This window comes from Saccostrea echinata, unplaced genomic scaffold, assembly GCF_033153115.1.
Source record: "Saccostrea echinata isolate AGI-Se365-2 ecotype Australia unplaced genomic scaffold, CSIRO_AGI_Sech_v1 ptg000001l, whole genome shotgun sequence".
In the NCBI taxonomy this organism is placed as follows: Eukaryota; Metazoa; Mollusca; class Bivalvia; order Ostreida; family Ostreidae; genus Saccostrea; species Saccostrea echinata.
In genome coordinates, this window is record NW_026889750.1 from 9077383 (window position 1) to 9086587 (window position 9205).

Below are 9205 nucleotides of genomic sequence, written 5' to 3' on the forward strand. Positions count from 1 at the left end.
GCAATTATCATTTTTTAATCTATTCATTAATAAATAAGAAATCAAAAATACCTATTTAAATATTCTTTAAAGGAAATCGTACTTTTGAATAAGTTGTGAATTAGGAAGTTAAGATATGCAGCCTCTCTGTTCAAATACAGAATAGCGTTATCTGCACAATTCAATTAAAAAACAGCATGAACATATCACAAACCCTGCCATTTACTACACTGACATTACAAGTGGGTCCAAAAATGGACTTTTCGGTGATATGATAAGTGGATTTACTTGACAAGGAAGTACAAAGTACTTACTTGCATTTCTTGTAAATGAAGTCATTTGCTGACCTTGCAAAAGTGCATAGCAATAAACCCTGTGCAGTTTGTTTGTCTGTTGTTATTTGAAGTTAAGAAGTAAGTGACGAAGGTTAGGAGACCATCTTAACTGCATAAGAATGCAGTTAATTGTTCAAAAAGGTTAACATTTAGTATAGTAATTAAACAAACGTAAGAAATATAATCTTTGTCGTAGTCATATTGATACTGGATTCTTTCTAAAGCTAAAAGAAAATACAGCATATGGTTTCGTGACCCTGCATGTAATTTTGTTACATGTATACTGAGAAAATTATGTACTGCATAATATTACATTAAAAGTTTCATCTGTATCAGTCTTCTTTTCTTTTATAATCAACGGATTTCTTCAAACCCTTACTCTTTTTTTTTTTTTACGTTCTCGATAAATAGGTGATTAATTGCATCAAATACTTACTAAATCTTGAAACAAGGAAAATTATTCCAACAATGTGTTTCGGTACAAAAACCGTGATCTGTGCCTTTTGATGAATTTGAATGTACCCAAATTCTACCCTGGAATTGCGGATGTCCGTACCGATAGGAATTTTTCTTCTATAAGCCACATCAAATGAAGTCTAACAGGGTAAATATTTAATGTACTTCGATGGACAGTTTACAGAGTACTGACCACAGGGCCCTGTCTTCATGACGTATGTGTTTTATATATAATGACAAGAACTGAACTTCGAACATACCACGTGGTTGATTCTGTCAATAAAATTAATTGCAGAAATTGCATAAATAATTGAAGTCATCCAGTTAAACAGTGATTTCCCAAGGTTGGGAAACATTCCCCTAAAAAGCACAGGGATTTCATGACGTAATTAAACCATACCTTACCTAATGGCCTTAATTCCCCAAAAAAACTTCATACCCATGTGTTTATTTACTCTGAATTGATTTTTTGATATTAAGATTTTACATCTGTCTTTCACGAATAAAAGACTATGGAACTCATCAATAATTTGACGTATTCTTAAGATAAAAATTATTACGAGTTTTAAAAGAACACAAAGCCAACAGATATTTTTCCTCGCTGGTCAATCGAAAATTTTCATTGTAAGCGAAAATTTAGACAAATGTACAAACATACTAACATGCTTGTCAAAAAATTAATATCACAGCTATTACAACAAAGAAAGTGCTTATATGTCAAAAGAAAAAAAAGAGGTTTTTGTTGAAGTGTATCTTGAACGTTAATTGTTACGGATGTCTTCCAGTGCAAATTGAATCATTTTCTGTTATGTTTACTTTGTTTGATAATCTTAATCGTGTATATGAGATGTCAACATTCCATCCATAGGGCCCGTATCCCTAGTTAGGGAAATGCATTGAGCGCAGACTAAACGCAGAGATGAAATTAATCGTCCTCCAGACCCAGATCACTTTTCCGGAAGCAAGACTTCGCACCTTTGTTATTGATTCAACTGCAACAGTTTAGTGAAAAAATATCGACTTAAAAGAAACCGGAGGTATGTAATCCTGTTTATACTAACCTGAAAGACGATAAAAGAATCTGTCAAGTTTTTTGTTATTATCCAGACACTAGTACGCACCAAACGGGATGTTATGTACAGACTTGAAAGAAATGTTCCACGTTTGTCGACATATAGCTTCGAATCAATTTTAAATTTTCAATATTATAATGTATTGCCACTAATTTTACATGCATACTAGCATAAAGATTCATACATTTGCACTAGTGCTTTTTCTCTATGTTAAAAAAGTTGGCTTTATCATATACTATCACTTTTCGAGAATCGAAAAGTCAGCTTTTTTATTATTCTCCAATTAACCTTTATCTTATGTATATTAAACTCAATCTCCTTTGGTCGTAAAAATATATCTAGGACGGAGAGAATTGTCCTAAACAATAAGAAGGGAAAACTATTTTTAAAGGGTCTCTAATATGGTTTTACTTTAGTCCTACATCGGTTCTACACCTCGACTTTAGACATCTCGATGCAATGGAGCTAATTCGTCTTTCTGAGTAAAAAGCTCATTTCTATTCTCGCATACTGAAGAGCACCGGTATTTTACATTTAAGCCCAAATATCAAAGCCTTTATATCCATGTTCGTTTTTGTCAGATTATTAATAAAATTAAAATGGGATCACAATGACTTCGCTAATGATGTGGCCGACGAATCAACTGTAATACAAGTACTGTTCAGAAATTCGGAAAACCCTCCCTTTCATTTAGTGCCATGCAAAAAGTGCATCTATCTCAGACCTCTTAAGACTCTATTCGTGACTTAAAGCAGACATGTTACGTAATGATTTTTTTTTTCAAATTTGAAGATTGTGGGTCGAAAATTTTCCAACTTCTTAACACTAGAAGAAATGGAATGATCTCACGATACGAGCACGTGCCTTCGGGCGCGATTTTCTTTAAAATTGAAGAAGCTGTTTGAAGAAATCAAAAGTGTCGAAGGATTAAAGACCTGCCGAAGACCTGCTGGGGGTGTATTATCACCTTGCACTATTTACCGATACATTAACGACAGAAGTTGGAATAGATTAAGACAACAATTAAGAAAGATCAAGGAAATGGGGGGTCAGAGCACGAGGGTGGTAGTCCTAACTTTTATTCTCTTCTCGATTCATCACAAATTAAAATTACACTGCATCTTGACTTCATTGTTCTAGAAAAAAAAACTTAATGTTTTACTGATTTTCTCTTATAAAGTACCTTTGTAAGGTATGGTTGTGAAAAGGATTAGCAAATTTGGTAGTTTCCTGTATAACTTTAAATACAAAGGTTTTATTAAAATTTAGGATTAATAACTAAAAACTTTGCTAATGCAAGCAATAGCTTATGTCACCCCGAACCGACCTCAAATGTGGCATCAAAGTAAGCAATTACTATTGAAAAATTAATCAAATTTTTCAGACATTTACCAATTTTTATGTCCACGACAGCAGAAGCCATTTTGTAAATTTTAAACTTCAAAAACTAGAAGCGACACTTACAAATCAATATTACGCAGTTTAAAATACATTTAGAAAAAAAAATATCAAAAAGAAAATTCCCTTTCTTGTCTCAGCGGTGAAAATGTTTGTCCCACCGATTCCATTTTTTTCTTTAGAAATCAGTTTTAATGCAAGGAATAATCTTTCTGATATTTTAAAAGTACTTGCTGAAAACTGACTGAATCTGACTGACAGAATCGCTGAAGAAAAGAGATTTAAAACTTTTATATTTTTTTTTAATTTTTCTGTTTTCACGGCAATGCTGGCCATTTTGAAAATTTAAAAAATTGCTTGCGCAAGTAGACTTAGTGATTACTTACACTGTAAGTTTTCATTTAGATTGTCCCAACCATTTCCGAGAACATCAGGAAACAAAATTATAATTTAAAAAAAGAAATAAATATTCTGTCCCCTTCCCCCGACTAACATAAAATTTCAGCAAAATTTAATCAATATCTTTAAAGAGAAAAGATGAGAAAGCAAGTTTCTTTTAATTTGAAAATATGATACATGCAGATGGTTTTCATCAAAATAACTGTTCTATTAGTATTTTTATTAAACTCTCTCTAGACGTCATGATCTTCAAAAAATACGTATATCGTTTTATTTTTTCATACATGTATTTAGCATTCAAAAAATCTTGTCCTTTTTTCTACAATACCGGAATGAAAAATGTTATGTCTTGAAATGTGTAACAATGAAATAAACAACATATAGTTGAAATCAAGATATTTCTATAAAGTTGATATTTTATAAGTAGAAAGAAGAGAGAGCTCACCTTAGAATCTTGATTTTTTTCAACTTATTTAAATAATAAGGAAGTCTTTTTAATATGTAGGTTATAAAAATAAATCATTGACCAATCGAAATTGTGATTTTTTTAGGGAACGTAAACATGTGAATTCCGAAAAAAAATGTTCTATCTTGTTCCAGAAAGAAATCCTTTAAAGATGGACATATTTCCTAAAGCCTTTGTACAAGTTCCAAGAAGGAGATGTTTTATAATCATGAAATAGAAGGATTTGACATTGAAAACAAGGGCTCGGTGCAGGCTCATGATGTTCTGAATTTGATTGATCGGATACAAGCATTAAAATCAAGACATGTTTAACAATAAAATTCAAAAATAGATTTTTTTCCTTTTAAAACTTTATGTTTAAAGAAACCTTCATAACTAAGTTAATGACGGCATTGATTTCCCAGTTTTTGAGAGAAGATGGATTATTTCAGGAGAAATAAATGCTTTTCTTTTTAAAAACAAAAGTTTATTAAAAAATGTTTTGAAATGCAGGAAAAACCATTGAAATCTATGAGTATGAGATTTGATTTATTATTGACTTATCGATGATGAAAAGATTAACTGCGACTTTGATAAGGGCGTAGCTTCCTAAAATATTTTTTTTTGAAATTAGATTACATTATTCATCGTTCATTTTCGCTCTTCAAATTTGACATAAAACAAAAGATTCTGTTTTTAATGACATAATATTTTAATAACCTGTAAATTTTATTATTTCTAGGAAATAATAATTTTTGTGGAATTTCATACAAAATAAAGTGAATATACATTCTAACTTATAAATGAGAACTTCGAAGCACAAATAAAAATCATTAAATGTATATGTGGGGGATACGAGCCATTGAGGATAACACAAACTTTTTTAATTTAAAAAAAAAGACCTACTTTTTAAATTATCATTAAACAAACTTTGATTCCTTATATATTCGCAAATGTTATTTTTACTTTCCTAGAAATATCGAGTCAATACTTTGTTTGAGTATCGATAAATAGTATCCCTGTGAAACCTGTCTAATCCGGGTGTGTATTCCGAAATCTTGTCTAAAACGATGTCAACTTTAAGTAAACGTGATGACTTTAACTTTTCAATGGTCAACTTCCCTTACTTATGCAGCAATATACCCTTATCACCTGCATACGGGGTTTGTATCTCTCAGTTGATTCGATACGCCAGAGCATGCTATACGTATGAACAATTTCTAAAACGAGGTATGTTATTGACAAACAAGTTGATGAAAAGAATATCAGCACTCTCGTTTAAAGTCATCATTTTGTAAGTTCTATGGTCGATACAATGACCTTGTCAGCAAATACAATCTTTCATTAAGTCAAATGGTGACTGATTTTACGTTATTTCCCGATCATAACAAGGAGTACACGGCGGTGTGCCCGGTCGGAAGGGGATGCTCACTCCTCCATGGCACCTGATCCCACCTCTGATGTCTTAGAGGTCCGTGTTTGCTCTGCTCCTATTTTGTAATGTTTAATGGACTTTTCAGCTCGAGTACTGTTCGTTATCTCAACATATTTCATTTCAGTAAATTCAGTTGCCTTTAGATGTTGTTTAATCCGGAAAGTCGTCTAGGCCAGCCATTTTTTTATTGAACCAGTGGTATCCGGATAAGACAAGTTTTACTGTAATATAAGATCGGCCAGAATGTGAAATAAGTGTCAGTGTCAGTAGTCACTCAGTTTCTTAACCCAGCATTCGGAGATTTGCAATTCTCACAATCGTTTGATTCCATATCGGGATGTTTTTAGTTTCATTCCAGTCAAAACTGCACAATATTTCTATGAAATTGATTTCAAGTCAAATGTTTGATCATTTCCAGTTATTTAAGGGACGAATTCAACAGCTACCCATGTTATACTGTATAACCTGTATATTTACACTTTATAAACCTCGAAGAGGTTTATAAAAAAGCGTAAACTGCCCAAACCCAGGTTATACAAGTATAACTTGGGTAGCTACTAAATTTATTCCTTATAGTTTAATTTTCTATCATTAAATACAAAAAATAGACAATTTTTCCTTTCAAAAATGCCTTTAAAATTTACAACGTTTAAATGTAACGTGAAGCGGATTGATACGTTTTTGACATAAGTCATTGTGACGAAGGCAACTATAAACTACATGTAATATTTTTTTATCTAATCAGATGACGCGTTATAACCAAAATTCAATTATTCATATGTAATTTAAAAAAAATGCGAAGAAAGGAAAAATTGCAAAATCTTCAAGATTTTATCCCTGACTACAACTCAATTTCACAACTTAAATAAAATAGGAAATGGAATTAAGGATTAGAATCGTTCAATTGAATGTTTCATAAAATAAGTTTCTGTTCCGATTAAAAATGTACAAGAAATACCAGAAGGTTTAAATTAGCTTTAGTAATACTGAAAGTCTTCCTTGATGAGATATTGCATAATTATATTGATATTTGACTTTTATTTACTCTCGATACTCAAGAACCAGCATGTCGACAATGTCGGGTTTAAATTACAGACCGCAACGTAACAAAAATGGAAAACAAATTTTTTTGACCAATGACGTTTGCAAAATTATTGCAGAGAAAGCAGAAAATGCATAAGTCTTTTCAAACAAAAATCCCCTTCCTGGTTTTATCAAAGCAATGAATGTTAATATTTGCATATTGTGCAATTTTTATGGGTACACACCAGTTTTCTTCGAAACAAATTTTCAGTCTTATGTTAATATTTCCACTGATGTGTTTTTAATTTCAAATGCAATTTCGTCCCTAAATCAAATATTAATTTGATTTTTTGAATGAAAGGAAAAGTTACCTTTGTATACTAAGATGATATGGAAATCCTGAACAAATATATCCCCGCCTTTTAGACCACAATTAATAAATGACGAATGCTTCGTAAACTATTGAAAATTTTCAATTGCTCTCAGTTGAATAAAAGTTGTTGTCTAATTACTAGGTTTCTATTAAATGAATAAAAGTATTTCTGTTATGTCAGTGGTAAAATAAATTTGCTGCATTTAGATTAAAAATTGGTTTCTTAATTTGTATATAAAAACTTGTTTGCATTTTTATTTTTGAATACTCCTCAAACGAAAAATCAACATATAATTAATACCATATCTTGCAGAAAAGTAGTTCATATTTTCTTGTCAATAATAAGTGAATTTTGTACGTATACATATTATTTTATTCTCATTATTATCTGATACATGTAGATGCTTGCATATATATATATATATATATAGAGAGAGAGAGAGAGAGAGAGAGAGAGAGAGAGAGAGAGAATTTCTTTCGATGTATCACTGTACTGAAAAGTTGCTAAGTCACGAGACAGGTGCATATGTTCTGAGTAAAAGTCTGACATACATTAACAAACTGTTAAAATTGACTGCATCAACAAAATAAATAAGTTAATAAGGCATGAGAAAATGCACAGGTCTATGTTGATTCTACAAAGTGTCTTTATCATTTATTAAGTCGTTGACCGTTTTATATAATTTCTAGACATTAACACTTGCACATAAGTTTGAGGAAAATGTAAAATTTGAATTACATTGTAGCGATAAGAAATCAGAGTCATGAAAGACGATCTGTTGAATTATATAAACAAAATACAATATTAAAATAAAGAACTTTCGCGGGATTTTGTAATTTTTTGCCCGAAGGTGGAAATTGTATTACAAACCACAACTATACAGTTTCATTTTCCTTCATTTGTTGATTTGATATATCTCACAGAACTCGAAATAAAAGACACCACAGAGTCTGACACATCTGCTTCACGAAAGGATGTTTTACTAAAAAAAGGACATTGATGGTAAACTAAAACTAAAAGTATATATGTAACCACACTTCTATCGTCAATTCCCTTATTTATTTAAGGAATGAATTTAATAGCTACCCAATTTATACGGTATAAAGTTGGTTGGGGCAGTGTACGCTTTATAAACCGCGAAGCGGTATTGATAACGAATAAGTCATGTTGTGTATGCGACATAACGAATAAGTCATGTTGTGCATGCGACATTTAATATTTTCAAAATGGCCATTGCTCTGGAAACATAGGAAATATGAACATCTCATTTTTCCTTAGTAGCTGCCCAATCAATTATTTTGAATCATTAAAAGATTATTCTAGTGTGAAATCAAACTGATATTTGGCAAAAATTGAATCAGTTAAAAGAACGTTTTAACTTCTGCCATAGAATAGAAAGTTTGAATGTTCTTTTAATTTGAGGCTCTAAAGGTATTTCAAACTGTCATCATAATATTGATTATGTCTTCCCAAGTTTCTTGGGTTTATGTTTCCAAAATGGCTGCCTTTGCCATGGAAATAAAAATGGATAAATTTCTTAAAATCTGAAAATTTGCAAAATTTTAAAAAAGTAGTTGCCTACTCTAAGTTCAACTAATTTTTGTACTTTGATTCCAATATGGTACCGTTGCAGTCTGTGACATGCGCAATTGCTTGCAAAAGCAAAGTTTCAAGTTATTATTAGGATATAGTAGAACACATTATAACATAAGTGTTCTTGGTTACTCTGATAGTTGTTTTTCCTAAAGTTGTGTAGTGGCTTCTTAGAAATATGAAGCAAAAAGAAATAAACGTTTTTTCTAGGAATTACACTTTTGGTACTTGACCGTAGTCTAAATCCGCACTTTGTGTCCTCAAAAATGAAGTTGTATAACATTAAAAGCCAAAGAACTGAGTCACTTTTTAAAAAAAAAAATGTTAGCCATTTCATCATCCATGTACATATAATCTTCCCTCAGTCAATAAATACATGAATTATCATCTTAATTAGGTGAAAAGGCAAGAAATATTGCTTCTTTCCTCATCTGTATGTGTATTTTCGATAAAGTAAATAAAAAAAATTAACATACATGTGGACAGATTTCATGACCTGGGGACGTTTTTTTTTTGTACATTTTAGAGATAGGGTTAGGGTTCTGTGTTTCGTGGAAATTGTTATATGCAGCTATGCATATCGGTGAACATCTTTAGCTTGAATTTCCTTGAATTGAATTTGAATGTCCATTATAATGTTTCTTAATATAAACACCTGTGAATATTGTTTTCACGTGATGCTACTTGCAAGCTCA